Genomic DNA, 16695 nt, shown 5'->3' on the forward strand with positions numbered 1-16695 from the left:
CGTCAAAGAAAATAGGTTTGGATAGGTGTAGAAATATTAACGTGTTAATATCCTAGCCTAAGTAAACCGTCTTCGAAGAAAACATGTACAACACGCAAAATATTCACCATCCCCTAGAGTAGTCATCTTCTCGTACAACTGTTGATTAACCTACTAATTCCGTCCCCTGGATTTATTTCCACATCCATTATCGAGCCATTCGTCATCGCGGAATTCCCAATCGGTAACATTTTTATAACGAACGCACCACCGTATCCATCCTAATCGAAACTTAATTAACGGCCGCATATTTGCGGACCGTTTTATCCGATTGGCGAATGAACCGTTATTGACAGAGTCGTCGGAATGCATTAGTAAATTTTCGAAATTATTTTGAATACGCGAACGCGTGCGCGCGAGAAAGAGAGAGATTTCCCAGCTGCGAGAGGGAAAGAGAGATGGAAAGCACAAATAGTTGTGTACCGGAAAAGTGTTTGCATTCGTCCCGAAATCGCTCGCATTTTCGTACAGGATTTTATCACACCGATGCACTGCTTATCGATGACGACCGCGATCGATCGATATCTCTCCCGGTTTACTCATTAATACGCGCCATTTGTCACCGAATAAAAAAATACGCGCCTCCCACGCAATCACGGGCATCGTCTCTCATATCGTCGATTACGTGACAAATTTCCACGCTTTTTCGTCGTTATTCCACGGGTGGGCGAGATTAGTTTCGTTATACCGGGTGGAGTCATTTGAAGTACATCGTTTGGGTAGCTTTGGTAAGAGGAAAGAACGCATTGGATCATTTTTGAAAAATAAAAGAACAGTGCTAGGAAGAATTGAATTCACGTTACAATTAATGTACGAATTATGTTAAGTCTACATTTTAAAAATAATTTTTCAAAATATCGAACGTCCAAAATTTAGGCTCAACGTAGTTTGCCGTTGATCAGTATTATTCAGAGTGGCGCAAAAAGGAGTCATTCCGGCATCGCGACGTCGTTAAAAGCTCGAATACAACGCGCGAAGTACCAAACCGTGAAACCGCGTTACAGAAACGTGCTTGATTATAGAATCGCGCTCAGAAACGGGCGGAATGAGTGTATCGGGAGGAACCGAGAGAAAAAAAAAATAGGAAAACCGGAGGTTGGCTCGACAATTTTTGCGGGCTTTTTTCCTCTCGCCCTCTACGACGACGAAAAATAAAATTCTAGCACACTCGCAATACGAAACTGCGCCCACGGCGTCGTCCATAAGTATGAAATCACTACCTTTAAACTTCATTTCGTTGGGAATTTCTTCGCTTACAATGCGAGGATATTTCCATATTGTATGCATTCCTCCATATCCTTTTACACACATCCGAGACGGTACTATATTATTTCTGAATACACGGTGTTTCGTTGCGAGTTATAAATTGCTTGTGAAATACATTGAGCTGGAAAAACTGAATATGCAGTGAAAAAGCTTCTCTATCCGAGCATTCGTTACGCGTACGTTTTATCGCCGGGACGGTGTACTAATCGAACGTTCTGTTATTGAAAATATATCCCGAAGACGCGAGAAAATTTCGTAATTAATTAAATCGAGCGAGTTGAATTAAATTTTACAGGAATATTTTCTTATGTATTTGCAAGATATTTAGGTGATGCGTTACATAGATTTAAAAGATCGTTGAAATAAGGGTCAGCCTAATGTCCGTGTAAAATAAAAAAAATAACAAACTATCGAGAAGAAATAAAAATTGTTAAGACATATCTCGAAGAGCCGGTCCCGCATAACGTTTAAAAAATAATAATTAAATCGAGGTCAGGTAAACGTTGTCGGTCCCTGCGAAATAATCGACTTGACGAACTCTGTGCGACATGGTGACCATCGTAGGTCGGAAATGTTTCCAGGATGAAAGCTAGCGGTCGCTAACCAGCTCAGTACGCATCCGTGGCGTCTAAAGGGCAGTAACTGACCGTGATATTAATTGCTTTCTGGCTATTAGCGAATGGTACCTCCGAGATGTCGCAAAGGGAGTGGCAACCCTGCACGGCCGTTTGCCATTAACATTAACGCGACGCAATACGCCGCTTTGCTCGTTTCGAGGCGCACAGGACCGCGTACAAGCGCGAGCGGTTTAAATCACCCTAGCTATTGTTTATCGCCTCGACAATACGCTCGCCATTCGTTCGCTGAAAGTTAAACACGCCTGCCAAACTCCGGCTTGGTTCTCGCGTATTTCGGGCCTTTGTGTACCTTTCTGTCCGTCAATCCTGCGCTAGCATCCTAACCTTTCCTCGAGGACGTCGCGAAACGAGTCTAAAGATGTTTGCGAGATGTCTGGTCCTCGGACGTTTCGAAACGTGAGCAAAGAAAGCTGCCGCTGCGTTGCTGCTTTGCGAATACTTTAGTGGGAACGTTATCGATGGGAGTCTTTTTCCTGAAATTTTATTACTTATACGCGATTCAAGGGTAGTTGATCCGAGAGTTGATCTGAATATTCTAAATTGAAGCTAATTGTCAGAAATGATTACTAACTGACATAAAGGATCGTGGCATTAAATTTTCAAGATTTATTTATTTAAAAAAAAAAAGGTCTGTGTGTATATTAAAAGTGACACTCGCTCTTAACGACTGTAACATATTTTGTCCCCGAAGCGAGCTGGGTGTTGAAATGATCACATACGAGAAGTGTATGCCAGCAATGTTGCCATTTGAAGTTTTGCATACGAGACTGAGTGTCACGGTATTGGGTCAAGAGGTGCGCTGTTTCATACAGATCTCTTGCCAGAAAGCATCGCCATCCTTGCTTCGTAGTCAGGTCCTTAGGTCCTACCCCTTATTTCACGATTTCGAGGTGATGACGTAAGGTCCATATTGTACGTATCGTACATATTGTACACTTACATCGAGACTTTTTCAAAAATTCCTACCTCCAAAGAGTCTTCCTCCGATGATATCTCCCTCTTCCTCTAAAGTTTAAGTGGCTCTGGTTACACACAATCGAATCACAAGTGCCAAGGAAGAATTCATTGTCCCCCGCTCTGTTAAATTTCCACAAAAGAATTATATTCAACGCGACTGCCTCGCTTCCTCGCGTTCGCCATCGCGGAACAATGCTCGTTTTCACTGGGAAGAACAAGCTTTATCGAAAAGCCTTGGAATTTACGAGTTCGGGGCGCAACGTTGCCAGTCGAGGGTTAAAATGCACGACAAAACACGAAATCGTCGGGCGTCAGCGTTAATTCCCTCTCCAACCCTCTCCGCGGTTCTGGACGGTGAATTTCGTCGGGCGTAATTCTTGGAGGGAACAATAGGCGGGGGAAGAAAACGGATTAACGATCGATCGATTTAGTCCCGCGGCAAACAGAGGTGAATTATGTATTTTCAAGTGCGAAAGGCGAGACGTGCCTTCCGCCAAACGAACGAATTTCGTTCGTTCCGCCTTCTTGTTTGCTCGGAGGTTTTCCTAGCTCCTGTCTCTCTTTCTCTCTCTCTCTCTCTCTGCTCGCCTTCCTCGTTTTCCTTCTCGCGAGAAAAACAAAAAGACAACACGCCACGATTCTTTACCCTTGCTTATTTTCTGTCCCTTCGACGTGAGAGGGTTGGAGAGGATTCGACGGGAGTGTTCCACGTCGAACATGATACCGCCGTGAAGCAATCATCGGTTCGCAAATGCACTCGAGAAGGGTTCCATCGATGCTGCCGATAAAATCTCTCGTGAGAACGGATCGAAGCCGCGCGACGAAGATGCTACGACAGCGTCGGAACCAGTCGACTTGCAGGGAATTTTATATATGTGCCACGCTCCATTTCGAAGGACCACGCTGGAGCGTCGAGGAGGATCTCGATTAACTGGTAAATGGGAATTCGAAAGGTGGATTATTAGGTTTGGACGAGACGAAGGGTGGAGATTTAAGAGTTGGAATTAGGGAATCGCTCTTATAATTTTTGTGTATTTTTGTCGTATAGCAACACAAATAATGTTAGATTCCGATTTATTTCAAGTTCGGTTTCTAATACAATTCGGTACTTAGAAACTAGATTACCGCTACGTTCCTACTTCTGTTGTATTATGTTACGAAAAAGCTCGCGAGAGCAGTTTTGGTGTGCTTTTTAAAGGTTTGTGTTTTTGGATTCGGAAGGGTGGTGGAAATAATGGGAAGGACCAATGAGAATCGTAGGATGTTAAAGAGTCGGGCGTGTTATTCGGAGTTAGCGAGTAAGGGTACAAGTGTCGGATGCTTAGTTGGTGTATGGACGGATGACTAGGTTTGAAACTTAAAAATATTTACTTATTCCACGAAGATAAAACTACTAACTAACTGAAGTAGCGAAGATTAGATGGTACAGTACAGGAGGTACAGATTAACCTAAACGATATCCAACAATAATGATTGACTAAAGTCGCCCCCCTTCGAATTGTGTGTTTTAAAAGTTACTTGCTTCGCGTGTATTTTTATCGGATGCCAATGCCTCTGGCAGGAGGTAGGAATTTTAGAAAACGCGAAGAATTTTTCTCTGAGGGATAAATACGACAACCAGGCTTTCGTGTTTACAAGTCGTTCTGGCACCATGAGAAATCGTATCGATTCGCGTTGATACGAATGCAGAGAATTTGCATCTGCACGATGTTGCGTGTCGGCTTTGGAATTGTATTAATTGCTCTTTATCCACCGTTAGCATTTAAACCAAATTTCATATTGCAAGATGGAAATTCTTCTCTGTCAGAGCTTGAAAAGATTATAATTTCCATGTCAGTCACGATAATAATACAATTCCGTATTCCTCAACGTTTCTCTTCTTCATTCTAATTTATTTCATTCTATTTCGTATTCCTATATACTTCCCGCGTTTTTTTATATTTTATTTTCGCCCTGTATTAGGTCTTTTCTTTTGCGTAACTCCCAGAGCCTTTTCTTATGTGAGGCCACGAGAATCTATAGTTAGTGCTAGAGATGGGTAAAATTCTATTCGTAAAATAAATGGCGAATAAAATCATCGTACTTCATAGTTTAAATTCTAACTTTCATTCAATGAGTAATGCACGATCAGTGATTCATTTTTTATTCGTCATTCGAAGGCGTGATCTAGATAGGGATTTTCTCATCCCTGGGGGCGAGGGGGTGGGGGTGGAAAAACTATCCTCGCGAAATCTCTCTTTCAAGATTGATGAGGAAGGGTGGGTTCGGATTCATGTTTAGAAGGCACGAAGGTAACGCGCAAATAATCGCTGTTCCTTTAGAAAGATCCATTTAGCGGCGTTCGTGCCTACGGGTGCTGTACGATTCTTTATGCGCGTTTCGCGTTATGAACGGCACGGGTGAATAATGGAATAGATCGTTCCTGGAGAATTTAAATTGAGTTTGGTCGATGACACCGTTTCGCGTTCTTCGTCAGGTGTAATCACGAGGCATTATGGTCGGGGGAGTTATTCGACCTTAACCTCCTCGTGTCTGCATCTAGACGGTGTGAATATTATTTTTTTTCTAGCGCGCGAGTATAGAATGTCCCGAATTCCAAGTACTCGTAGTATTCCGAGTTCCAAGTATCTAAGTATTACATACTTTAAGTACCGAGAACCCATAGTTCCCACGCGCTCCAATATCTTCAGTATCGAATGCCTCGAGTACGTTAGATTGCCTGGAGCACAGAATATCGAATGCCAAAAATTGGATAACCAATACGGATTCGAATCGAAAAAGGTTTCAGGAAGTATTCCATCGAACGGAAGACGTACGAGCAGTTGATGACGGTGCATTACAATAATTTGCTTCGATCGTAAAACTGTGCGCGTGATTAATGTCTCTATTCAATTGTTTAACGCATCATCTCGGTTTGTTTGGGTCTATTTACGATATAACGTTGATTAATGGACGCCGCGAGGCGATACGCCGGGTGCACGTATGGCACGTATTGCAGAAATACCTATTAATCTTACTAAAGACTGCCTATTGTGTCGTATATACCGCACGTTAAGGCATAAACATAATACTTTGACGCATTTAGTATGGTAACGTTTGTTCGGGGCATACGCGCCTCCCCAATTCGACATTGCGTGCAGCTTTGGCCGTAGCGAATCAAAGGCGGAGCGTAGGTCGAACTTAAGGCAAGTGTACACAGTTTGCACAGTTCATACACAATGCACCGTCGATTCCCAAGCTTGTACATAGTCCACAAATAGCATATATGCCTTCTGATTGGCTGATTCGCGCACCACCTACGTACGCCGAATCAATTCGGTTATCGCGTTTTGTCGAGCGTGGAAACTGACATATTAATTCCACCCGTCGATTCAATCTTTGTACCTGTACTCTACGTCTGTGAAATAAAAACAGTCCAATCGAGAAATTCGCGCCTCTAACTGAGTTTTGGTTTGGCAAATTTCAAACTCTATAATAAATATAAATACACGTCTTCCAAAGACTGTTCGAAATTCTGTTAAAGTTGAAAATATTCAGAATTTATTCGCAAGTAGCCACCTATCCACAAAATAATCGAAGCTGGTCCCTTTCGAATAATCATTTTTAACCGACTTCGAAAAGGAGGAGGTTACTCAATTTGACATGTATATTTCTTTTTTCCTACTACAAGGGTGAGCCTGTCCCGTAAAATCCCATTTTCACGAATCCCATCGATGCTACGGCGTTCAGAAGCGAGGCGACACAGCGCTAAGTAAAACCTCCATAAAGAGCGAGGCGTCGTTAGCGTTGCGCTTCGCTTTTTGTTTTATTTTTAGGCAACGCAAAAGCGTTGTATCGGATTCATTTGATATTGTACACCACGGGCAGCTACACAGCTCGCTTCTGGACAAAGGAATAGTCCATCGGTATACAATCAATTCCGTAACGATCGAACCAGCGGCAAACGATCCCGTTGTTCGGCCGCTCCCGCGTACGTTTGCTATCCGAAGATAAATAATTCGCCAAGAAAAAAAATATTGCCGATGCCGCTATCCAATTGATACGATTACAATCAACGATGGGACTCTGATGTTTTCAGATACCATCGGCATCTGAATTTATTCTCCCCTACCTGGAATTATACTCCATTCGATTCATTGAGTAGAATAATTGCGAGTGGTTTGAGACGTAAAAATGGGATTCCCAATGGAGAGGCAATTATACTAATCGGTGCTACCGAAACAGTATCTTTCCATGAATTTACTTAGCGAAGTAACAGTTTTCATTTCAACATTTGGAATTAATTCTGAAGTCGGAAATTGAGTATTCAAAAGGGACCGGATTTGAATATTTTCTGGATGGTCGAGTACTATGGATAAATTTTAGAATATTTGAGTATACGAATCGTTTTAAGGGGTAACGCCACTCTAGAGACTGAAAAAAAGCCTTTTTTGAATATTTTTTGGTTCTTGATAAACTTCGAATATTTCAGTATTTTATTTCAGAGGTAGTAATTGAATACCACGAATAACGTTCGGACTACGCGAGTGTTCGATTACTGTCATATGTAAATATTTTTGTTTAGTTAAATTGCGAACTGAAGCTCGAAACACGACGTTCCAAATGGAAGTACGCCCCTAAAGTTAGGCCACACTTTCCATAATTAACTCCCAAATGTGATTCACGTGTTTCTGGATGAAATTTTTAGACCGACATTTGGGTTCTCGGAATTGGATTGAACCGAAATATAACTAATGAACGATGATTCTAAATTGTAATGAACAAGATTCGCTTTATTTCTCGGTGAATAGTTAGATTAATCTTCGATAAAGATAGAATACCATCTCATAATATTTCGTACAAAACAACCGTTTAGACGAATATAGATGAAAAGCTTAAATTAGCAAAGGCGTTAAGCTCTTCGGTATTTTCTTACATTTTTGGTCCGGCGATCTTAAGAAAATATATTCCAAGCGCTTTTTTTCTACGGAAATATTTAACCTAAAGAGCTCTTGGTACAGTGTAGTCTAAGTTACGGTTACGTTGGAGAACGAACGTAATTGTGTAAGAAAATGTATGTGTGCTCTCGTGTTACGGAGAAAGCTCGGTCTTCGAGGAAAGTTGAGAGTCAGCCGTGAAAGGGTAAGCTCGTGAGATATGAAACAATGAAAGAAACTTACAGCCAGCTTCCGTAATTACATTTAATTTATTGCCATCTCCTTTTTTCTTTTTACACAAATTACCGTTGCCATCGTTCCTCTTTGATTTCGCGAACCCAAGCACCGTTCGGCCGACTCGTCTTCGACGTTTTCCGAACGAATTTTCAAATAAACGTGGAACTCGAAAGCGCAAAAGTGGAACGTTTAAATCGTTTAGCGCAACAAAATATGAATCAGGATATTCGTGTAGCGTCGACAGAAATGGACAATATTTCCTCGGGCTGGTACGTCGAAACGATTTCAGAAACTTGTGTTTGCGTAAAATTTCCCTCCGGAATTGCGGCTAGTTCTCTTTTGTTTCCGCGATGTAACGTTGCACTAAAGTTCGCGGAAGTCGTTTACTATATATGCGTTCCTTTTGCGGGGAAGAGCGTGAAACACAGTGATCGTTACGCTTTAATGGGGAAACCACCTTCGTGGTTTTAAAAAATTGGTATCCACGTTGCGCTCTGTTTATTGTTTACCGTACTGCTTGGCATTAAAGCAGAGGTTGGAATATTAACGGAGATACAATTTTTAAAAATTTATTTTGATTTATTTTGATTTATTTTGATTTATTTTGATTTATTTCATTAATTTTAGTTGGTATTATTGATATCTTTACAGTCAGTTCGTAGAATTCCAAGTGTTCGCAGATGGTCTGTGGCTTTGCAGGTGAACTTCTTAGATTGGGGGTGAATTTATCGACTCTGAAAGAACGAATCTCTCGACAGCCCGAATGGCTCGGTTGGTTAGGGCAGCGGTGGCCGAAAGATACGAGCCCAGAACTCTGGTTCGGCAATCTGATTGGCCCATTCCTTGCCCCCCCCCCCCCCCCACTCGCAGCTATGACTCGCTACCAACTTCGGACGTTGAACTGATAACACTAATTTCAAAGTTTAGATAACACAGCACACAGCCAACTCTCGTCCGAGCCGAACTTTATCGATACCTTCTGAAAATGGGCACATTTTTTAACACGTTCGCGCTGGAACCTCCCTGTTTGGTCAAACTGCAACATTTTTTATATTCCATAAAAATAGGAAATATAAGGCGAAATACACAGCAACTATCCATTGCAACACTCACAAGAAATGGTCCGTCGTTAAGTGCCACAAACACCATCCATGGGATCACTATTCGCATATAAAACTGCGCCTAAAACCACAGTTTCCACCGCGACAGTTTCCGTGTCCCTACAATTCGTCAAAAATGGCCCTTGCGCCATTACTCTTCTCCCAGGTTGAACGTGGACATTTCGTAGAGTGTCTTTCAATTCCATGAAAAAGCGCTCGCTGCTATCTTGCGCCAGCTTTTCTCCATCCTCGAAGCTCTCTGTCTCCGGCGTCAGCATTCCCTTTTTCCCGTTTCCACGGCAATAAACCTCGCGCTTCGATGGCGACGGTAGTAGGACCCCGAGCCCCTTTTCCCGTCGCTCTTTCCTATTTTTTTTTTCGTTCCCCCATTTCATTTTCGCCGCGGCAGCCCCCGCCTCCGCTGCCCCTCTCAGGCGGCCTGGAAAAATGAGTCTAAATAAGTAAATAAACAGGGGACGCGAAATAAGCGACTACGGGTGACGTTTTGAGGTAATAAACGTCCCGTTCCCAGTTCGCAGACCCGCGAGGACAGTTTCCTTATTCCGCGGATGTCGCGCGTCTCGCCAAAGAGGGCAATATCGGCGATGCTTAGCCTTCGCGATATACCCAGTGGCAGGAGACGCGCTTTATATCTGTCGTATTACAGCTTTCAGAATGCCAGATGGTGTAACGACGCAAACATTGCGGAAATATTGGCAATAATTTAGGAATAATTGCGGGAACGATTTTTCTTTGAAATTGTTGCGTAGAATATATTCGAACTACTTTTGTTGCGTTACTGGCAATGCTTGGTTGGAATAATTTTCTTGCAGTAGTATGTACCATCTGGTCAAATTTGACCCGGACTGGTCCATTTAATTCGCTCGCGTAAATTGAATCGGTAAAATATTTGTTTTCTAGTTCCACTACCTTCTTTGACATTCGTGTGATGTGCGCGCGGGATACGTCCATTTTTGTGAGTTTGGCAGTCATTTGTGTACGACGCGAAAAGTTTGTCTGGCAATTTTTGCTATGGGAAAAAAAAATGGAACAACGAGTTTGCTTGAAATTTTGTGTTCGCAATGGAATTACGGCTACGACGGTCTCTTTCGATCCGTGTTCGCTAATCACGTGGGATTTCGATTAGAGAAAAACGGCACGCGTCGAATAATTGGACGGCGGTTTCCATCCGTATTTTTATTGAAATAAATGTTGCGTTGCACCACATAATATTCTAATTGGGCGGTTCGCCGCGATGCGCGGTTGTACGCGGTATTCGGTCGATCAAGAGTAATAAATGGGCTGGGAACGTAAAAACGGAACTAGACAGATGCCCTGGTACACGTTGCAGTCCGAACGCGGATAATCAATTCGTTGGTAGGGCAAGCTTTTTCGTCGCTGTACGCCTTTTTCAGAGTAACGCGCAAATGGGTTACCAACCATTCTTCTTCCGACGTGATATCGATACGAGTGGGGATGCTACGATGTCGATTCGATTGGGAATAGGATGTCTCCATTTTAGAATGGGATATTACATTGGCAGGATCGATCCATAGATCTCGTCGTGCCGTATTGAAATGTTTCCATTGGAAGGAGTTAGGAGGGTTTGGAGGTCTGCTGTAAATACAAAATTTGGATGAAAAATAAGTTTAGTTTGAAAGATAGAAATTCAAAACTTTAAAGAGATTTTTTACGACGTTTAGTTTCCGAAATAAAAATTTGAAACTTAGAAGACCATTTTCCCGAAATTGAATATTTGCAACGAACTTCTAACTTTTCGATTTTTATTTGAAACCCTTCGCAGTCAAAGAGCTAACGAATGAAACTCTACAATTGAATAAAATGTTTCGTTTACGTGGAATATTTTACATGAATCGATTTAACCCTCGTTTGGTTGATTAAACATTAACTAAAAAAATGTAAAAATTGTATTACCACGATCAGTACAATATACATTTCATTCCTTGCTCCAAATATGCCTCTTGGAAAGATAAATTGGGGCACAGTAGAAAATTGTACAAAGTTGACAGGTGAGATACGGCTGGAATTCTTTCTCAAGGAAATGGTTAATAGAAATTCTTTACATTTTACACTCATATCCGAGTCTTTGCAAGAGCACGAGCTACACGTCCTCCTTTAGCAGCCAAAATTACGTTTCAGAATTCCAATATTCCGGTCCAAATTCATTTTTCGCGAAATTTCTAGTTACGCTCCGAATTGAATTTTAAATTATCGAGACATCGTCATTCCAAGATTCCATAAATAGTTACTCGGGCAGCATTCGTGCTCGAGTTTTCATATTTAATTACAGATTATTGTAATTGAATATTCAGTACCAAAAATAGAGTCAGACAATATGTTCCTTCATTGGTATTGTTAATAGACGTGGCATTTGGGCAGGTTTAAATGAATATTCGGTAATTGGAGGGTACTAAAAATACTTGAGAGACAGGGACATATTTATTCTGTCTTCTATCGCACTTTATGTACTCTCGTTTCCTCCAAGGTCGTTTAATTACACATTTACAGTACGGGCTTAACGATCCCGAGGTAACCGAGTTATAAGAGGAGAACCAGTGGGCTCCAGCAGACATCCAAAGGAACGTAATGTAAGAAATGAAAGATTAATGAAAACGAATTTTGAATCACACTTAACATAACTCTGTCACTATTGTACGTGTACCAAAATAGTACAACGCGGGAGTAAAAAGAATTCCACGTACCTGTAAATTAAATAATCGAACATGATTCTATCGCGACCAACAGCGCCACCAATCACACTTTTTGCATTTCCCCCCTGACAATCACCGATGCAATCGCCTTATCAAGCGAGATGGGCGAATTCCAGCTCGTCGTGGCAATCGTTATCGGTTCTCGTCGGAGGGAAAGGGTAATTCGAAGACAAGAAACCGTACTTTGCTCAGCGACCATCCCCTTCGGGCCGAAGTATCTCCCTTCGTTCCCCTTTTTCCTTGCTGGCGAGGAGGGAGAGATCGATCGATCGGCGCAAGAAGCTAATGATGACCCCACGAGTCGATGACCGACTTCATTTCTCATTCGCGTCGGTAGGAAACGAGTCTCGTCGGAAGTTCTCTAACTCGATCGGACGAAACTAATAGAAACTCGATGCGTTTCGCGGATAAAGAGCCACGCCGATTTCTCCGGGGAGCAATGAACCGTGCTCTACAGACGGAATCTGATATTTCGCCATTGGTTACACCAGAACGTTCGCGTTACCCCTTTTCCTGCCCGTTAACATTTCGAGCTTGTGATACAGTTGAAAAAGGATCAAACAACTACTTTCAGAGAATATACAGTGGGTGTAGAATGTATTCGTACACCGATCAATCTCCCAATAAAATCTTTTGTGTGAAATTGCAATTTCTTGACTCCTTGTTTTATAATCTATGATATTTTACATATTCTCGGAAATCTCTAAGATAGATATCGTTCAAACAACATTTACTAGTTAATATAATTTGTGAAATGAACAAAAAAAAAAAAAAAATGCAAACGATGGGTAAAAGTATAGAAGCAATAAGTATTTGTACGATTCTTATGACGAACCATTTACAGTAGAGTTTATAACATAAACACATTAGTTTATCGCTGCATACGAATTGGAAAACATCAAATTTCTACTAAAGAACTTTTAAAAATGGCTGTAATAGAAGAATGGAAAAAGATAGAAGATCTCTATCGATTAATTGTTTTTTTCTTGTTAATTTCGCAACTTACATAAATAGCTATTTTTGTTTGTAACCTATCTATTCCAGAGATTTCCGAGAATATGTAGAATGTCATTGTTTATTAAAAATAAGTTAATAAATTACAATTTTACATAGTTTTTTTTTGGAAATTGATCGGTGTACGAATACTTTCCACACCCACTGTATATAATCAGAGTATATATGTACATTTAGTTTAGTTTGTTCGAAAAAATTTATAGAAAAAATGCTTTCTTTTCGGCCCTTAAAAGCCACGTAACTGACGTAAACCCTTAACGTTGCGTCTGAAACCGGGAGGGGTCCGTTTTATTTTCCAATAACATCGGGTTTGCTCCCGACGCAGTGATATAACCCGCTGTAGGGAGGTTTGTTGCGTCTCTCGATTCGGACCCCGCGTTTATAATCCACTTCCGACAAGCTGCGACAAGCCAAAGGCCTCGTAGGCGCGCGACGTTACCGCGGTTTATTGCCTTATACCCAGCCCGAGAGGGTTTCAGATTCGAGTTCTGGGATCGTCTTCCAAGCGACATATCCGAAATTCGCATCTTCCGCACCGAGGATTGTCTGGCTTTGTGTTTGTTGTAATTGAACACTGGCCAGTCGCGCAGAATGCGTGTGGGTCCAGTGAAATACAATCAGGGATTGGGGAAAAGGGTATTCGATTGACAAGTGACGAATAAAATTAATTCAAAGGAATTACTCACAGATATCGTACACTGGATAAAACCAAAATTGATGCTCGAATTATTCTTTAAATCAAACCGTGTTCGTTTGAAATATGACACGATATTTATTTCAAGCATACCAAGAAACGTGCTCGCATTTGTGCATTCTGTGTATTCCACTGGCTAATTGAAGGAGTACGAATTAAACGAGAGTTTCTCATCTCGCGCTCAGGCCAGAAGCTCCGAGAAGCTCGATATTAAATACAGAGACTCCGGTTGTGCGATTTCTAACCAAGAATTTATACACGTGTTTCTAACTGGTAGTTTCCAATTAACAGTTCCGGAACTGGATACAAGTCCGAAGCTTCCGATTCTCAATTAATCTTAGTTACCAACGAGACGTTTAAGATCGAAACTAATATTTCCCTTTCAATTTGGAGCGTTACCAAAAATTATCGATGATCACAAATCGAATGTTGGAATATACAAATAAGTGAAATCTAGCCTTGGAGGATTTTCTGGGTAGTTTGTTGTATAGGGGAGGAGCGATATGGTAGCATGGCTCGTAAAAGGAATGTCATTCAGAGTATTCGAAACGCTAGGTGTAGACGTATCTGCTTTAAGCGTTCCATAAAAATCCAATGACTGCTTTAAACGTGGAAAGACCGCTCTTAAGAAACGTTATTTGCTTACATCGGTCCAATAAAAGGGTAACGGTTAACAGCGAGCTGCAAACGAGCTGTTTTACTGTTGGTCTTGAGATCCGTTTGAAGGAAGCAACCTGAAAACGTGATTCGAATTACTCTGCTGAATCCGTTAATAGGTTTAATGATGATACTTTGACAGAATATCCACCACATTTCCATAAAAATTAACGTGTCCATGTCGAATATATCGTAAGCTTCTCGAGCTATTGTTTCTTAAACACCAAAAATTCCCACTATTTATTCGAGAGCTCAACGTTTCAGTCCTCCTATATTAACACCCATTATATCTGATGAACCCTGGAGATCACAAGCTCGGGAGATCTGGTTCACTGTATTCCTCGGGTTTGGAGCACAGAGGGGATTTATTTGGCCAATGAAAGGCCTTGAATTGGAGAGTTTGACGAGAACTGGTCGCTCCCGGGACCGATAGGAAAACTAGCAATCCGTCTGGTCGGTTGTCGGATCCTCCAGGCGGATCTTGGGGGGATTAATTGAAAAAGAAGATGATGGACCTCGAGGGGCGACGTCAGTTGTAAAAAAGTTACCTCGGCCACGGTCGAATAATGCGGCTCAATCGACCGGGGAGGGCAATTAATTACTGTAGTCTTAGCGTTATTGCGAATTCTTATTCCGTTATTGAACTCGATTTTTCTGCCGGTCCATTCTCTCGAGGATAATTCCCTTTTATCTTGCTCTCTTTTTATCTATCCAGGCGCTCTGATACGAAGGGATTGAAGAATCTTCATTAACGATGATGTTAACATTTGCTGGCGCTTTTCTTTTTCGTCGGAAAACATTGGCCAACTCTTGCCAAACGAAATTATTGTAGGAGCGGATTAGATGTTTCGTTGCGCTTTCAATCTTAATATCTTGCTTAATATTCGCGTTGAATGTATCGAGAAATCAGGGAAAGTATATTAATTAGCAGACTGCAGATTTTATGCATAACAATATGGAAAACAAACAAAAAATATACGTAATGTATTGTATTTTGAATATATCGTACGCGCACACCTTTTGTTTAGCATGTATTCATCATATTATTTTACATCGTAAATGGATAAAGTTCGGAGTCTACTAATTACTGTCTCTTCGAAAGGGCTGAAACACAAGCTTGGAATATTTTTTTCATCGCATCTCTCACGTAACCACGGAAGAAACAAAAGATCACAGGTAACACGGATCATCGAAATGATCATTTTCATTTTCCACAAGCCCGACGGGCTTTGAATGGCGCCGGTTCCGTTCCATTTTCCTCTTTTTCGCCGGCGGAAATTTCCACTCGCGTGACGTTTCGATTAGCACGAGCGAACCCTCCCGAAACTCTAACTGAAGAAACGAAACTCTCGAATTTCCCCGTTAATTAACATCCAAAAGCGGTCACAAAGAATTCAAACGAATCGCGAGAGCGCACTCGATGGATCGAGAAATTTTTCAGTGTTCGTTCGAGCGTGTTTCTGTTTAAGAATAATCTCGGAGAACGACGAGAGGTTGGCTCGCTCAATGGGCGTTAATTTCCTATACCCTCCACACCCCCTCTTCTCCTCCTCTCTCCCTTTCGTATTTCGAACGGTCTTTAAACATCGTGGTCCGATTCGTTCGTTAATTGATTCCTCGTTGAAAGCACGAGCGTATCGTGTACGGCGATAATGAATACCCATCGCCACGGGCCATATTTATCGTAAACATAATATCATACGGGGCGTATTTTAATAATCATAACTCAACGATGTGTAACGTTGCGCGCGACTTGTTCGATGATACGTACTCGTGTTTCGGGTCGTAAATTATTTGAACAACGATCGATAACTTTTGTTATTCGAAATATTTAAACATGGTAAGAGTTAATTTATTCCTTTAAAAGGGATTTAATAACGAAAGACAAACACTGTTTCGCATTTAATGTTGCTTAATGGAGAAGGTAGAATAAAAATGAGGCTGAAGCATGTTCTACACTGCATGTGAACGTGATTACTACTCGCGTTTTGCTTTAAACGCACCGATAAAATCGATGGCAGCCTGGCTAATTGCGGTTAGTGTACCAGCTTTCGATCCATAAAGGCTGTAGATTTGACCCCATGAAGTCAAATTTACGCTGATCGGAATAATGAAGGGCTGGCGAGCTCGGATGATTTTATTTCTCGATGACGTACTTCAATTTTTTAACGCAATTTATTAATCTCCCGCACAGGGACAATATTCATGGTGTTTTTCCTCTGTTAAACAAACGATAGAAAAATCGTGCGAAGACTTTCTTGTGTCTGGTAGTAGTTACTTTTAGTCGACGAGATTAAATACTGATCAACCTTTGAATAATAACTGAACTTAGTAATATTTAAGTATCACTGGTACTTTTAATGGTTCGTAAACTCACAAAAAATTCTTCGAAAATATTATACCTGGCATTTCAGACTTTAAGCTACCTAGTCAGAAATGCTGAAC

The 16695-nt window shown here is 41.4% G+C and overlaps 1 protein-coding gene and 1 long non-coding RNA gene across 4 annotated transcripts in view; one reads left to right on the plus strand and one right to left on the minus strand.

The window, feature by feature from the left end:
• The window catches only part of LOC128879985 (pikachurin-like), a 161032-nt gene that overhangs the window by 3716 nt on the left and 140621 nt on the right, over window positions 1-16695 (plus strand). The window lies entirely within an intron of this gene.
• LOC128879991 (uncharacterized) lies at window positions 8930-15186 on the minus strand. Its single transcript, XR_008457727.1, has 4 exons — window positions 14402-15186; window positions 14240-14327; window positions 9167-9592; window positions 8930-9089 (listed from the first exon to the last, which is right to left on the minus strand). It is a non-coding gene; the product is annotated as an uncharacterized LOC128879991 (long non-coding RNA).

The sequence above is a fragment of the Hylaeus volcanicus genome, chromosome 7 (genome assembly GCF_026283585.1).
Source record: "Hylaeus volcanicus isolate JK05 chromosome 7, UHH_iyHylVolc1.0_haploid, whole genome shotgun sequence".
NCBI lineage: Eukaryota > Metazoa > Arthropoda > Insecta > Hymenoptera > Colletidae > Hylaeus > Hylaeus volcanicus.